The sequence below is a fragment of the Orcinus orca genome, chromosome 20 (assembly GCF_937001465.1).
Source record: "Orcinus orca chromosome 20, mOrcOrc1.1, whole genome shotgun sequence".
NCBI lineage: Eukaryota > Metazoa > Chordata > Mammalia > Artiodactyla > Delphinidae > Orcinus > Orcinus orca.
The window spans coordinates 30,243,488-30,252,722 of record NC_064578.1 but is presented as its reverse complement, the minus strand read 5'-3'; the positions used below and the strand labels follow the sequence as shown (position 1 = coordinate 30,252,722).

The window sequence follows — 9,235 nt, the reverse complement described above, 5'->3', positions numbered from 1 at the left end:
TCATTTGTGCCAGACGCTTTATTTGCAGTGGCAACAATTCAAAGAGGTATGTATCACCTCCCAGTGGTGAAGGGTGGAGCTCTGGGGCCAGATGGGCTGGGCTCGAATCCCAGTCCACCACCTGTGGGATCTTGGCCCGGTTACTTAACCTCTGTAAGCCTCAGAGTTCTCATTTGTATTATGTATCTGTCAGCAAGGATTCTTTTGGCCGCAAGTAAGAGCAAACACCAGCTTAAACAATCGGGAAATGTATTCTTTCACATAACTGCGGGTGCCAGCCTAGTGTCATCTGTGGCTCAGTGCTGTCTTTCCGTCTCTCTGTTCTGCCCTCTCCAGATCAACTTCATCCTCAGGCTGGAGGAGGAAGGACTGAGGCAGCTTCTGGCATCACATCCGGATGTGACAATGTCCAGGGGAAGAGGAGGGACCATCTCGTCCTAGAGCAAGGAAACCTTTCTCAGAAGACCCAGGCTTCCCTCCATGCCTCATTGGCTGAAATCAGGTCCCATGCTTATTCGTGATTCTAGAGATAGCGTGGGGGATGGGATGGCCAAGCCTGGTTTAGATTAAACACAGCAGGGCTCAGGTGGGCTGGGCTGGGAGTTGGCAGGGACGTTTGGATGATGCCAAGTCAACCACTGTGGCTACCATCCTGCATCAAAGGGTTGAGATCCAAGCTTGAGTGTTTGGGACAGGGCGTGACACATAGTAGGTGCTCAATAAATCTTAGGTCTGATCGCCAAGAAGGAGGAGGAAGACGAGAAGGGGAAAGAGAAGATCCACCTTTCAGAGACCCAGGGCGCTCAGTGGCTGTAACATCAAAGCCAGTGCTCTTTTGATTTCCTTTTTATTTTGTGGTACACGGGCCTCTCACTGTTGCGGCCTCTCCCGTTGCGGAGCACAGGCTCCGGACGCGCCCAGCCGGTCCGCGGCATGATTTCCTTTTCTTTTGCCTCTGTTCTGAGTTAGGTTTTCATCACAAGTGTTGCAGAGCGAAGGCAGAGTTGGTCTGAAGGATCAAGGACAGTTAGCCACCCAAGGTATTTGGTTCCCTGAGGGCGGGTTCTTGATCTCCCCAGCCTCTGCCCCAGCCCCCCACAATTCTCATATAGCCTATGCTCCACCTCAGGCGTCCCTCGCCATAACAGCTCCCTGCTGTTGTTCTCAGTATCCCAGCACCCAATGCTGCACGGAATCCCTGAGACCTGTTGATCCCTCACCGCCCAGGTCAGGATGCCTGTTCCCAGCACCCTGCTGAGCCATCTTACTCAACTCTGAAGAATTTCTGGGCAATTCTGAGACAGCGTCCACGCAGTGAGCAAGTTCTCTGCTCTGCCATGAGCAGAGCGCGATCTATGAGGCCTTGGGCAAATGATATCACCTCTCAGAGCCTCAGTTTTCTTATCAGTAAAATGGGACAATAAATCTCTGTTTCCTGGGCCTGTTCTGAGGATGAAATGAGATCATGTGGGTGAAACACAGGGTCCAGCATGAAGAAGTTTCCAGCTATGATTTGTTTATTTCTATGGAGGTGAAATTTACATAAGAAAATTATGTAAATTTTATACTTTAATTTCAGTGTCATTTAGCACATTGAAATACTGTGTAACCATCACCTCTGTTTAGTCCCCAAATATTTTTATCACCCCATATCCATGAAGCAGTCACTCCCAAGTTCCCACCCTGGCCCAGGCCCTGGCAACCACTAATGTGCTTCCTGTCCCCATGGATTTGCCTATACTAGATATTTCATATAAGTGTCATCATACAATATGTGACCTGTGGTGTCTAGTTTCTTTCACTTAGCATGATTTTTCGAGATTTATCTATGCTGTAGCATGTGTCAGCACTTCATCCCTTCTCATGACTGAATAATATTCCATGTAAAGACCACATTTTAAAAAAATACTATTCATCCATTGATGGACATTTGGATTGTTTTAACATTTGGCTGTTGAATAATGCTGTGTGATCACGTAGGTACCTGTGTTTGTTTGAGTTCCCTGCTTTCAATTCTTTCGTACATTTACTTAGGAGTGGAATTTCTGGGTTATATGATGATTTTGTGTTTCATTTCATGTTCCCACCAGCAGTGTAGGATGTTTCCAATTTCTCAGCAACACATATTATTTTCCATTTTTTGATTATAGCCATTCTTGGGGGTGTGAAGTGGTATCTTATAATTTATTTTTAAGCAGCGGCCTGGAGGGAGATGGTTTTAGGGTCTGAGTGGTCCACACTCCTGAGAAATGGCTTTGTAACGCTGACCAGCCGTAACCAGCGTTGCCTGTTCTTGAGTGTGGGCAGGCGTGCCTCTCCCCATCCCCACTCCTCCCTCACCCCACCAGAGCTGGGGACTCTGAGGCTGGCGGGAACTCCCCCACCTGAATCTGCCTTCCCTTGTTCCTGAGTCGGGGGAAAGGGCAGACTCTAAAGGCACTTCGATGAGAGAAACCGGGATTATCTTTCGGTCCTGCATTTCCGGCACCGTGTTGCTCTCCCTAAGATGGCAGGTGGTGTGGGGGCGCCAAGCAGAGCTGCCAGGGTTTCAGGTAGAAAACTCCTGGGTCTCGTTTCTGCTGCTACTGAGTTCCTGCCTTGGGGAGTGAAGAGACCCAGGCCAGGCTTGGGAAGGTGGGCCTCATCGTGGTCACCCTGAAGGGGGCATCCTCTTCCCAGCATCCTCTCCTGCCTTAGCCTTCCTCCAGAGCCCCAGGAAGGCAGCTCCACCCTCCCCAGGGCTTTCCCTGTGTTCTGCGTTTCTCTGCCTGACAACAAAGCCCGGCTCCCACCACCAACACAGGTCTGGGTCTGACCCCAGCTTTTGGTCCCTGCTGTCTGTCCCTGTCATTGGACTCCACTCTGCTCTGGGTGGAGGCTTGTTTCAGATTTAGTGATCTGCCAGCCCTTCCCCTGCCTCCAGCCACTGCTGCCACACCTTTCGTGACCTGGAAGACCAGGTCTCACTAAAGGGGCTCCAAAGTGCCCAGGATGCCTGCGGACTGGAAAATAGCAGCCCAGGCGAGGAGTGTTTGGACACTATAGCAAGTAGTCCAGTCCTGCAGAGCTTTAAGCCTATGTCTCTGACCTTCCAGGTCCTTTGGACAAGGCAACGACCATCAAATCTGGGTTTTCTGAAACGCACTGACCTCCACTAGCTCTAAGCCACCCACAGTCCCCTTTCACTGGGGACACGCCCCAGCCCCCTGCCCGCCCCCCCCCCAATTCAGCTTCTCCTTCATCTCCTTTATTAATAACCCACTCCATCCCCTTCTCACCCCACGCAGGGCGCAAGCCCTTCGGCCACCTAAACTCCCGTGGGAGATGAGATGGGTGAGGGAAAAGGGAGGCGGGGGCACCAAGCACTCACACCTTGTTTCCAAATGTCCGGGACCATCTCTCCCCAGCTTCCTCCAGACCCCTGATTTGAATATGGGTCCCCGTGAGCCCCACTGCTCTTTTGCGCTGAGGTCCTCACCTGCTGAAGTCACAAACCTGCTTCACCTTTCATTAGTCCCAGTTTCCCTCTTTAAAAGCAAAAATAACCCGTCCCCCAACAACTTTAACAGTTAAAACAATTTTTTTGGTCATTGCTAGAGTCATATCTTCTGGGAGATGGATAAGCAGAAAACAACCAAAATTTAAAAAGAGAAAAGTACCTATAATTCTGCCACCCAGCATTAACCTTTTTTGCATAACAATAATGATAGCAAGAATCACCAATTACAGAACATTTATTTTGTATCAGATATGGAGCTGAACACCTTACATAGGTAATCTTATCTGATCATTGCAACGGCTCTGTGAAGTAAGAATTTTCTGCATTTTACAGGTGAAGGAGCTGAGGCTTAGAGAAAAGTTATATAACTTGCCCGAGGTGGCATAGCTTGTAAGATTCAAACCCCAAACCTGTCTGTCTGCCTGCAAAGCACACCCATCTCTCAAACACTATTCAAGTAAATGCACGAATATAAAATATTTTAATGGAATTAACTGTAGCTATTGCTCTGTAACTTGCTTTCGCTCCCTCATTTAACAACAGATAATTAATATCTTCCCCAGATCACTGTGCTGTCTTTTGCAATACTCTTTTGTGCAGCTGCTGAGTATCTCATTGTCGGCATGTTCCAAGGTTTGTTTAGCTAATCCCCTATTTCTGTGCAGGTTGTTTCTAAAGTTTTTGTTTTTATAAACAACGCTGCAAAGAACAGACCTGTGGTAATTTATTTTGCCCATGGTTCACTGTAGTTTTCTTACAGATGAATTCCCAGAGGGAGACGTTGGGAGGGAGGAGACATGTTTTTTAAATGTCTGTAACATCTTTGGATCAATTACATGTAATCTGTGAATACAAGCTATGCCATTCACCAAGGGAAGGTTGACACCTTTCCTAACTTGCTGGGATTTGCACAACCTGGAATTAGATGGGTTATAAACGAGGCTTCTAATAGCCCTGGATTATCTGTGGCTGTTGTCAGGTCATGTAGGGGTGGTAATTTATTAAGGAGATTTTTCAAACGTGTCCAAATACACTGGGGTGGAGCCGAGGGTGGGAGGGGTTTGTGCAGGGGAAGGAGGGGTGTGGTGTTTGGGGGAGCTGGTGGGCAGCTGGTGGCCATTTGTCTTGGGGCTGGCTCATGCCACCAACCTCTCTGTCTGATGTAAAGCTAAAGAAACTGCCCCGGGAGTGAGCTGCCCCCCAGATGGTTGGGATGGAGGGCCGCAGGGGTGGAGGCCATGTGGGCGTGTGGAGGTAACAAGTCGTGCCCTGTTCCTACAAGATGGTGGAAGCCATTTCCACATGGTTATTATCTTGCTTCAGAGGCCAAGAAACACCAGCTGGTGATGGTGACATGCCACAGAAGAATTTCTTCAGGGAAGTCATTCACCAGCTAAACAGCCTCTCATTCACGAAGGGGGAGTTTTCTCAGCGCAGGAGGGACGCCCTGCCCCCTGCTTCTCCCGAGGCTCCCTTTACTGATCCGGTCACATTCTTTGGACATCACTTGTTCGATCACATTATGTGACTTCCAGGCCACCTGCTCCCTGAACAGACAGGAAGGAGAGGCTGTGAGGTGGGGACTTAATGGGTACGTGCACCAATTTAGCTGGAGCAGAACCAGTTTAGACTTAAATCTGGTTGTTCCGTGAGATGTATGGCCCAGTTTTCTGGGCAGACAGGGCAAATGGGGTCCAGGAGACGGTCCCTGCCCAGAGGGGCTTTCCTTCAAATGGGGAAACTAACTCCAGAGCCGGGACGAGGTTTTCTTAGGTTGGAAGTCAATATGGTGGGCGACGTACCATGGACTTTGGGGGGTGAGGAATGAACAAACAGAAGCCTGGTGGGCAGTGGTGAGGTGGGGTCCAGGAGGCAGGGCCCCTTCACCAATTCACAATTCTCCAAGGGCACCAGGCTTCTGAGTCTTTCTAGACCACACACGACTCCCTTACCCACCCATCCCCCCATGTCTACAGCCCCATGGTGAACGTTTAGTCATTTTTCGGGAGTCACCGTAGCAATCATTCCATTTACTGAGCACTGACCATGTGTCAGGCACCATCTTAAACACTCTGCATTCGTTGCTTATTTCATTCTTCCAATAGCCTTGTGAGGTAGATACTGTTCTCTTCTCTCTATTACAGGTGGAGAAATCCAGGCTGGGAGAGTTTAAGTCATTTGCCCCCAGGTCACCCAGTCCTGGAAGTTGCTATTGCGACTCAAGTTTATATGACCCCAAAGTTTAGTCTCTTTTGACAGCAACGGGCTCATGCTTCTCTCTGAAGCTTTTCCTCACTCACGTCTCCCAGCGCCTAGTCATGTCCGCAAGAAACCCTGAACGCAATTGGAGAGCCTCCGCCGCTGTCGTGTAACTGTTCTTTTTTATATCTGTCTGTTTGTCCTGCTGGAAGGGGCCAGGGAGTGTGTGTGCTTCACATCCACAGCCCAGCGTCTGGCTCAGGGCCTGGCATGTGTAGATGTTTAATAGATGTTTGAGGGGAGAATGTGTTGTAAAATTCATAATAACTCAGCTTGATGTCTGGGTATTTCTAGGCTTTTTCTCCTCTGGAAGCTCGTCCTGGAACATCCAGAACACAGAGTAAATCCAGGGGACACACAAACTCACAGAAGGGACTGAGTTAACATCAAGGGTTTTCTTACATCTTTGAAAAGCGCTTTTTGACAAATGCGTGTTTCCTTCTTGATGTTCCAGGTTTAGATTTTCGTGGCATTCTGCAGCATTAACGTGTATCCCATCTGTGATCTTTCTTGGACGTGACACCTGCCCTGAAAGGAGAGTCAAGCTGGTGTAAAAAGTGCCTGTCTTATCCGTGAGGTCCCTGGAAGCGGAGACGTAATTCTAAGGATGAAACGTCGCAGGAACGAATGGACTCAGTGAGGGCTCTGGGCTACCCCACCCTCCAGCCTGACCACGTCCCCTGGGTGTCGGAGATGTTAAACATCTCTCTACTGGATGCTTAGTGGTGACCGCGGGGAGAATGGCAGAGTCGAGGGCAACGCCTCTTCCCGATGTGGGGCTGGAGACCTTTCCACCTGTGTGCATCCTTTTTCCCATTTGGCTGACCCCCATCTGGGAACAGCGGCCTTGAGCCTGGGGCCCCCGTGGACCCCTGTGAGTCCACCTTGACGTTGTCGTTTTCCAAGTTCAGAAATATCCCTTGCCGATATGGCAGCCAGCTGTGTTAAGCCTCAACCTCATTAGACTCTGCCATTCTGTGGTACCCAAGGAAAGCGGGCAGTCATTAGAATTATCCTCCCAACCCAACCCCCCCCATAACACCGTGTTCTCATATCCTTCCATAGGGTAGGGAGATCCTCACACAAGACTCAGGGTTGCATGGTGAGGGGCACTGGAGTGTTTGAGAGGGAAATGAGAAGTTCTGTTGGGAAGCAAAGAATCTTTAACCTTGGGAATGTGGGAACTGAGCTTTTTTTTTTTTCCCCTAGCTCCATGACAGCTAGAGAATAAAAAATGAATGTAATGCATCTAATGGGAAGAGGGAAATGCTACTTAAAAGCATTAGCGACTTCTAAGGGGGATGGGTCTTGTTAACTGGCTTCCTAAAAAATGGACCAGGCTGAGGACTCCCTGGCATTTCTACCCCAGCTTTTGTGCATAAAAGAAAACTCTGCCTGGTCACTTCTTTAACTACCGTGTGATTCCCTCAAATAATTTTAAAAAAGGAAAAGAACTGATGCTAAACGCCTGGTGACTCTCCCATGCTGGAGTGTTCGTTCTGATGGGGGCAAGGGTCGTGACAAAAGTCACCTCCGGCGGCACTGGTGGTTGTTCCGTGCTCCTCCTGTCCTTCCTGGGATGACACAGTCAGGCCAAGCTGGTCGGTGACAGGAAGCCGCCGAGGCCTCCACCCCACGTCCTTCCCAAGGACATGCCCGGTGTCCACCGTGGCCGCCTCGTCAGGCAGTGAACGCAGGGCAGAGGAGGGCGGAGGGAAAGGCGTTGCTGCCGGCAGCCAGCCCTTGGCAGTGGGGTCTGCAGGAGGCTGTGGTCCTCTGTGTGAAGGACCAGACCTCTCCAGGAGGACTCGTCGTCTGGGCTGATGCCAGCCAAGACTGAAAGCAACTGGGGCAGCTTCTGATTCTCCAGCTAAATGTTTGTTTTCTATGGCAGTCATGGCTGGGGTTGGGTTTGGGGTTTTTTTTGAGATGATTCACATATAATAAAATTCACCTTTTTAAAATATACAACCCAGTGTTTTGTTTTGGTTTTGTTTTACAATGTTGTGCAACTATCACTACTGTCTAATTCCATCAATTCCGTCATCCCGCAAACAATTTTCATCACCCCCAAAAGAAATCCCCTGCCCATTAGCAGTCACATTCTATTCTCTCCTCGTCTCAGCCTCTGTCGACCACGAATCTACTTCCTGTCTTGCTCAATTCGTCGAATCTTGGCATTTCGTATAAGTAGAATCCCACAGTATGAGGCCTTCTGTGTCTGGCTTTTACTCAGCACAACGTTTTCAGGGTTCATCCGCATTGTAACGTGGATCAGACTTCATGCCTTTCTAAGAATGAATACACGTCTATGGACATTCCAATTGTTCCCACTTTCTGGTCCTTATGACTAATGCTGCTAATAGCATTTGTGTAAAAGTTTCTTGTGACATATGTTTGCAATTCTCTTCGGCGAATTCTCTTCAGAGTGAAATTTCTGGGTCACAGGATAACTCTATGCTCAACCGTTTGGAGTCATTTCCAGACTGTTTCCACAGCGACGGCACCATATTACATTCCCACCAGCAATGTGTGAGGATTCCAATTTCTTCACCTCCTCGCCGACACGTGCTATGGTCCATCTTTTTGATTAGAGTCATCCTTGGGGATGTGGAGGGTGGGGCATATGCACTAGGTGATGCTTGTGGTTAGGATGACCCAAGCATGAACTGAGAGGTGGAAATTCGGGGGTTGGGAGCATCCCAGTGTACCTCCCTAGGAGGTCTGGGGACATGTCCCAATAAAGGTGAGGCAAGCAGCATGTGAGGTTTACTCCTGGCTTGTAGCCCCAGCGTCTGGAACGAAGTCGATAACTAGAAGGCACTCAAAACCGTGTGTGTTGAATATGTGACTGAATTAATGAATCAAAGTCCCGGTCACTGGGGACCTGGTGAGCATGGAGCGACTAGGAGATGGGTCTCTGTCCTGCATATTCCAGGAAAGAACTGTCCCCCTTAGTGTCTTGTCCTCAGTCTTTCTCTCGGATGGGGGAAGATGTAGTTGTTAGTCTTTTTTGTAAACAAGGCAATGAGGCTGGTAAGGAATGGGTGGGAAGGGACCAGGGCTTGCATGGCGGAAGCAGCGGGCTGTGAATTGCAGCTCCCAACAGCCCCAAAGGGCAATATCTCCAGAGAGGTTTCAGCAGCCACCAAGCTGTTCCCCTGTTGCACCTGACTTCCCAGATCTCCCTTCTGTGGGAACGTTCAGTTTCAGATCTTGTCTCTGTTATCTTCTTCAGATCTCTCTCTGCAGTGACTGCTACGATCCTTGCATTCCATCACAAGGGAGAGGACAGCCACTTGAAGGCTGGGCCTCCTCCCAGCATGAACTAGCTAGCTATTCAGACTAGCTAGCTGGTGTGGCTACGTGAGTACAAGATGGGAAGCAGATGGGCTTCCCTGGTGGCGCCGTGGTTGAGAGTCCGCCTGCCGATGCAGGGGACACGGGTTCGTGCCCCGGTCCGGGAAGATCCCACAT

General features: G+C 49.5%; 1 long non-coding RNA gene across 1 annotated transcript; it reads left to right on the top strand.

Moving 5' to 3' along the window:
- Window positions 1–283: 283 nt before the first annotated feature.
- On the top strand, window positions 284–1,439 carry LOC117199419 (uncharacterized). Its single transcript, XR_004480646.2, has 3 exons — window positions 284–502; window positions 970–1,040; window positions 1,169–1,439. It is a non-coding gene; the product is annotated as an uncharacterized LOC117199419 (long non-coding RNA).
- Window positions 1,440–9,235: the final 7,796 nt, after the last annotated feature.